Consider the following 6,672-nt stretch of genomic DNA (forward strand, 5'->3'; position numbering starts at 1 on the left):
AGCACTTGCCCATGGCTACAAAAGCAGACACTGTCACAATCTTGCACTCCATAGGAACTTTCCCTTTTCCCTCCAGGACACAACATGACCAGCTAGCTTGTACTGTGCACTGTGCTGTGCTAGGTGAGTGCAGGGATTCCCTGTCCCACAGGGTCAAGAATGCCCAGAATATTAACAGCTAAAGAGAATTTTGAGGTGACAAAAGGAGATGTTTGTTCTATGGCTTCATGCTGACGTCAGATGAACTGAAGGAACTTTTTACATGGTTTTCACAGGGATTTCACACAACAGAAAAGAGAACAGCAGGCGCCAGATCTCAAAGATGATACAAGATGATAGGTCTTTTCCCCATCAGAAGGCTGGAAAGCTCCTTTGCTTTACCGGTTTTATTAGTGAAACTTGAAGCAAACTCCAGGAAAATGAATAATAATAAAAAGAGTATTGTTCATGGAAATGTGAATACGTAGAGAATATTGGAGCTGGACGGAATGTCTTTCTGAGCACTATTGTTAGCCAGCACATCTTGCTCCATGGTCAGGCGAATAAAATATACAACTGTGGTATTCAAGAATCTCTACATGAACAGGACAGGTAGAATGAAACTAAACATGTTCCATAAAAAGTGGGCTTATTAGAATGTCTCACAAGCTGTGTTTCAGGTTGTCTAAAATAGCTACTTGTAAATGACAATTGAAGAATCCAGTAGATTTCTTTGCAGCCTTTTGGGAAGTTGCATTCTTACACTTCCTGTTTACTTAATTACATCATTTTGACCCTGGAGCTCTGTGGGAGTTGAAGACTACATAGTTATTATCATACGTTTTTAATTTTTTAAAACCAGACTCAGAAAAGAAAATCACTACAGTGGTATAAATTACATAAGGTTTAAAGACATCAAAGATTGTTTTTGATAGTAATGCTAATTAAGATATAAAGTGAATTAGGTATAAGATTTTGGATTCACCAAAGATAGGACAGATAGTGCCATGTTTTCTCTGAATTTTCAAACAAAAATGGACTAGGCATTGTTGATTTACTTATTGTCTATATATATTATACATTGTTATTTTACTTACATAGCTTTTTGTATTAGTTGTAAACACTTTTTGCTATTTTAGGAAAAAGGGGAAATTTCAGGATTTTTTTGTGATTTAACAAACAAAGCTTGCCTGAAGATCAGAATATGGTTCTAAACTACTAGTTGTCCATAGAATCCAGACATTGATTGGATCCATTGGAGGCACACACCTTTAATCCCAGAATTGAGGTAGTAAAGGCAGGTGGACCTCTGTGTATTCTAGGCTACCCTGGCCTATATGTTATTGAGCCAGTCTAAAAGCAGAACACAGCCAGGTGGTAACGGTTCACATTCTCATACCTTTAATCCCAGGATTTGGCAATCACACAAACAATTCCAGCATAAGGAACATGGATACATAAGTGATATGGCTTAGTAGAGCGAGGAATATATTGTAGAAGATGACAGAAGCCCATGGCATTTAATCTGAGACAGGAACTTGCCCATCTTATTCTGAGGATTTGATTGACATAAAAGAACTTTATAGTGTTTTATTCCTTTATTTCTCTGATCTTTCAGCATTTATCCCAATATCTGACTCTGTCTTTTTATAATTAACTATAATTAGACTTGTGCTACAGTGATACGTAAACTAAATTTCATTAATTCATTTACTTCCAAAAATCTCACAAAACATTTTTGCATATATTGGTTTTTATTTTTTATTTTATATTTTTAAGAGATTAATTTATTATGTATACTGTGTTCTGCCTGCATGTTATGACTACAAGCCCAAAGAGGGCATGATATCTCTTTACAGATGGTTGTGAGCCATTATGTGATTGCTGGGAATTGAACACAGGACCTCTGAAAGAGCAACCAGTGCTCTTAACTACTGAGACATCTCCCCAGCTCCATGTATATTGTTTTTTTAGAGTCTAACATCATAATTAACACTTACTTGTAGAGATTTTGAATTCCAATTTTATACCTTCAAGTTTATCAACTGAAGCATGCAAAAATACCTTTGAAAATCCATTAAGTTAGGGTGATAATAGCAGAAGATACCTCCATTTAGAATTTAATGTTGAATTTCATTCAGTATGTTAAATTTATTTATTTGTATTTTATGTGCATTTATGCTTTCCATTCATGGATATCTGTGTGATAGTGTCATATCCTTTAGAACTAGAGCTACAGACAGTTGTGAGCTTTTGTGTGAGTGCTGAGAATTGAACCAAGGTCCCCCAGAAGAGGAGTCAGTACTCTAAACCACAGTACCATCTCTCCAGCCCCATCATTCAGCTACAATTCAAAGTATGGCTTTAGAGCTGGAAACAGAGTTTACTTTCTCATTCTTTGATGGGTGGAGCTTTGATGGTGGTATTTCTCTTTTAAGCATCAATTTACTTAATTTTTGAATTTTAATACACCTAAAGAACAGATGACTACATGATAAAACTAGTAGAAAAATAGCTTTCCACTAATAAGTACCTACCAACTTGATTAAAACAAATAACCGAATCTTATTGTGGATCTGATAACTTTATAAATGTATCATCAGAAATAGCACTCAACCCTATGCATCACTGCTTCCCATATTATTTCTTATTACATTATGAAAGATTATTTTCTTCAAATGTATATAATGTGATATCAAAGTATTTGCTAAAAATGATTCAAATGTGTAGTTACATTATAAATAGAAAAAATTAGGAACTAAAAGTTTAAAATTTTAATTGAATGAAAAATCACACTATATTAATCAGGCTCCTCTAGAGTCCACAGAAATTATGGATTAAATCCCTCTCCATTTGTCCATGCATCTATCCCTCTATCTATCGATCTATCTATCATCTATCTATACCTCTTTATCTATCTATACCTCTATCTATCTATCTATTATCTATCCCTCTATCTATCGATCTATCGATCGATCGATAGATCTTTTTATCTATGTGTGTTTACATGGGAATTTAGGAATAGCTTCCAGAGTGCAGTCAAAAATGGCTGTCAGTGAAAGAAAAGTTTCAGAGGCAGATCCAGGGGAAGAATATACATCCAAATCCACATGGAGTAACATATTTTTGGAGAGCTGTGGGAACATTTGTCATTGGAAAAGTCAATCATTTCTGTGGAAACCTTGTAAAGCCATGATTCTTCCCTTTGAAATGGGATTTATACCAAAAACATCTCAGCAGTGTGACTTCTTCAAGACCATGGGGTGACCTTGCTCCATTTCCCCACACCAGAAGGCCTTAGAACAATAATATTTATTCTTTGTTCTAACAGTCAAATTTACATAGAGTCAATCCCACAAAATTACCCACTAAGAGACCACATAGAATTTCTTCAGAACATATGTACTTAGCAGGAAGGCAGCAAGTCCCACCTTTGCTAACAAACAAATCTGGGCATCCCCAAAGATGATATTCACCAAAAAGATTAAATAAGATAAATGGGGGATTCAGGCATGCTTGTTGCAAGGAGAGGGCCGCTTGCTCTTTCCGCCTAGCTTATACCTGAAGCTGTATTAATTAAAACATTGTTTGGCCCATTAGATCTAACTTTTTATTTTATGAGAAATTTTGTGGTTCCAGTGTTTTCTTCTTATGGTGGCTAATGAATCATGGAGATAATTTCAAAACCCCTGATACTGGGTACAATTATTAGTCAGATTCTATCTGTACTGGTAATGGAAGCGGGATGCTCTGAAAAAATGTTCAGTGCTCTTAATGGCTGAGGTATTTTCCACCCTAAGGTTTTCTATTCTTGATTATGTTTCCTGTCCAAGGATGCCTAGTCATGGTCAGAAACTTAATGTTGATTAAAACGTAGATTTCTCCTCTATTTGACAGAATTAGTCTTAGGAAGGGAACAGCTCCCTAACAGTTTATCCAATGGAAAGTAGTCAGTTCATTAGCCTTATATACAGAACCAACTAAAATGGAAGCAGTGAATTGTATTCATGTATTTCAGCATGTGTATTCACCCACACTCAACAAGGATGAGTTGGAAGGGATTTGTGGCAGGGAAGAAATGTACAAATAAAGCCAAAAAGTGATGTAATTTCTTTCAATTAACATTTTGAAAAACACAGTCATCTTCAAATATATAAAAGATCACATAGGAGAGAACCCCTATGAATGTAGTCAGTGTGTTTAGGCCTTTGGAGACCACTTGTACTCTTCATGGTAATAAAAGAACACACAGTGTAGGGAAACTTTATGAATGTATATTAGTGTAAGAAAGACTTTTCACATCTTACTCATTTTCAAATCCATAAAAGAACGCAGACTGGAGAGATAACTCTGAATGGAATCTGTGGTAAATCCTTTGTCACAATCACCTCCAAATGCACAAAATAAACCATCTTGCAGAAAAACTCTATGAATCCACTGTATGTATTCTTCAAAACCATGAGAAAAATCATACTATAGTGAAACTCTATAAGTGAATTTAGTGTTTTAATATTTTGTACTTCATACAGGAGTAAGACTTTTGTGTGTAATCAATCTGATAAAGCTTATGCATATTACGCTAATCATTTGGACCTGTGGAAGAAATTGAGGGCTTATTATTACTTATTGTTTAAAGATCTTAAGCCAACACAAATACAGTCAGTTAACCAACAGCAGTTATTGTGTAGAAAAAAATAGTGTAAAAATCTGTTCAAGCACTATGATATCTCTTTCTATTTTGTTCGAACCAGCAAACTAATGAACAAAACCTTTTTTGAAGCCTTATGGATAAGAGAAATGGATAGTCACAGAAATACATCTTGGACCTGGAAGCAGAGCCAAGGAAAGCACTTTTTCTCTGAATCTCGAACTAGTTAAAGAAACAACATCTCTCTGAAAATGAAAGACCTGGTCAAATCCAGATCCCCCTAGCAGGAAAATAGAGCCAAAAATCTAGCAGGAAGTGAAGAATCAGAAATCTAGGATTAGCCAATTTCAGGGTTTCAGGAACTAGCTGAAGATAAAGGTAGATTGTAATCTTGAGAGTAATCTTGAGAAACATGGAGATTCCCCCTAGTAATTATCACCCTCTAGTAATTACCACTGGTATTTTTAGAATAGGAACTAGCTGATTACGACCTTTAGAATGATCTTGAGAGGCAGGGAGTTGCCCCCTTGTAATCATCACTGGAATTTTCGGAATTTTCTGTGACACCCTCTCTGCCCCCCCTTTCGGATTACTGGGCTGCATGGTTTCTTCCTATAAAAACTACTTCTCCCAGTCACTCAGGGTCAAACTCTTCCCCTGCGTGGGTTATGAGTCTCGGCCCCAGTGCACTGGTTCCAGTCTTGTTGTCTTGCCATTAAACCTTGTGTGATTGCAGCAAGGGCGGTCTTTCGTGAGTTACTGGGGGGGGGTCGCGTCATCCCGAGGCTTGAGTGAGAGTCTTCCAATATCGGGGGTCTTTCAAAAACAGACCAAACATTAAAAAGTGCCAGTGAAAGAAACACACTCTCAATACACAACTCTCAAGTTTGGAATGGAGGCCTCAGTCCCTTGCATCTATCCCAGCCCCCAGGCCTGGTTTGAACTCCAAATCCCAGCTTGTCAGGACCACTCCCCAGGGTATTTAAGTGATTCCCCAAAAGAGGAATGGTTGTCTCCCTCTCTTCCTCCCCAGGGGATTGTGCTTCTGCGGCTTCCTGTTTTCCCCTTGGGGTCACCTGAGAGCGAAGATCTTCCATTAAACCTGGATAATTCTTAATTTGGCTTGTCTTGATTTGGCTTGGTTTTGAATTTTGCATTTGCAGGGAGATAATACTAAGAAGTATTCCTAACAATAACCCTAAAAAAATCTAACAAATTCCAACCTTCAAATCTCCTTTGATGCCCTCTGGTCCTAAGAAGCCCTATTTGAGCCATATGCAAATTCAGTATGCAGCTGCCCCATCCCACACTGGCAGGGGTACTTATGCTTTGTTTTCTTCCCTCTCAGATAAATCTCTTGATTGGAGATTTCTGTGAAGACATTCTTTCACTGGAATGCTTCAAAAGCTCCTCGAGTTGTGCCAACATACAATTGTTACTTCCATTTGGAAACCCTTATGAGAATTGAGCTCATCCCAGATGTGATGGATCACTTTTAACTTCTCTGGCCACAATCAAAGATTTTTTGTTTCACATCCCTGCAGCTCTTTAACTGCAAGCAGACAATTCTTTGCTGTTGCCCCATTTGCATGAGTATGTCTCCCTGTAGAATCTCTGCCCATGTGAGCATGCACATGAACCCCTGTCCTCTGCAGGAGCTGCTGGCAGGTTCTGTGCCAGAGAACAACAAAGTAAGGTGGGCAGTGTCATGCCTTTCCTTACAGAAGCTTTTCTTTTGGGACCTAAAGATCTAAAACTGATCCAATAAAAATTCACAGGAGGCTAAAGGCAGAGGCTGCCTGTCTCATCGCTTTCAGAATAAGAATGAAGGTGAATAGACAAAACTGTACAGTAATGACAGACAAACAGGTACTGGTACCCCTTAACATTTTCAGAAACATAATCACATAAAACAGCAATGTAATAACAGTCAAAACATAAACCAAGAACACATGCACTCATTCATTCACACACACTTTTTTAAAGCTCTAGATTTATACTTCATTCTATAGGAAACCAGGAGCACACATCTTTTATACATTTCA

Source organism: Myodes glareolus, chromosome 27 (assembly GCF_982192425.1).
Source record: "Myodes glareolus chromosome 27, mMyoGla1.1, whole genome shotgun sequence".
NCBI classification, from domain to species: domain Eukaryota; kingdom Metazoa; phylum Chordata; class Mammalia; order Rodentia; family Cricetidae; genus Myodes; species Myodes glareolus.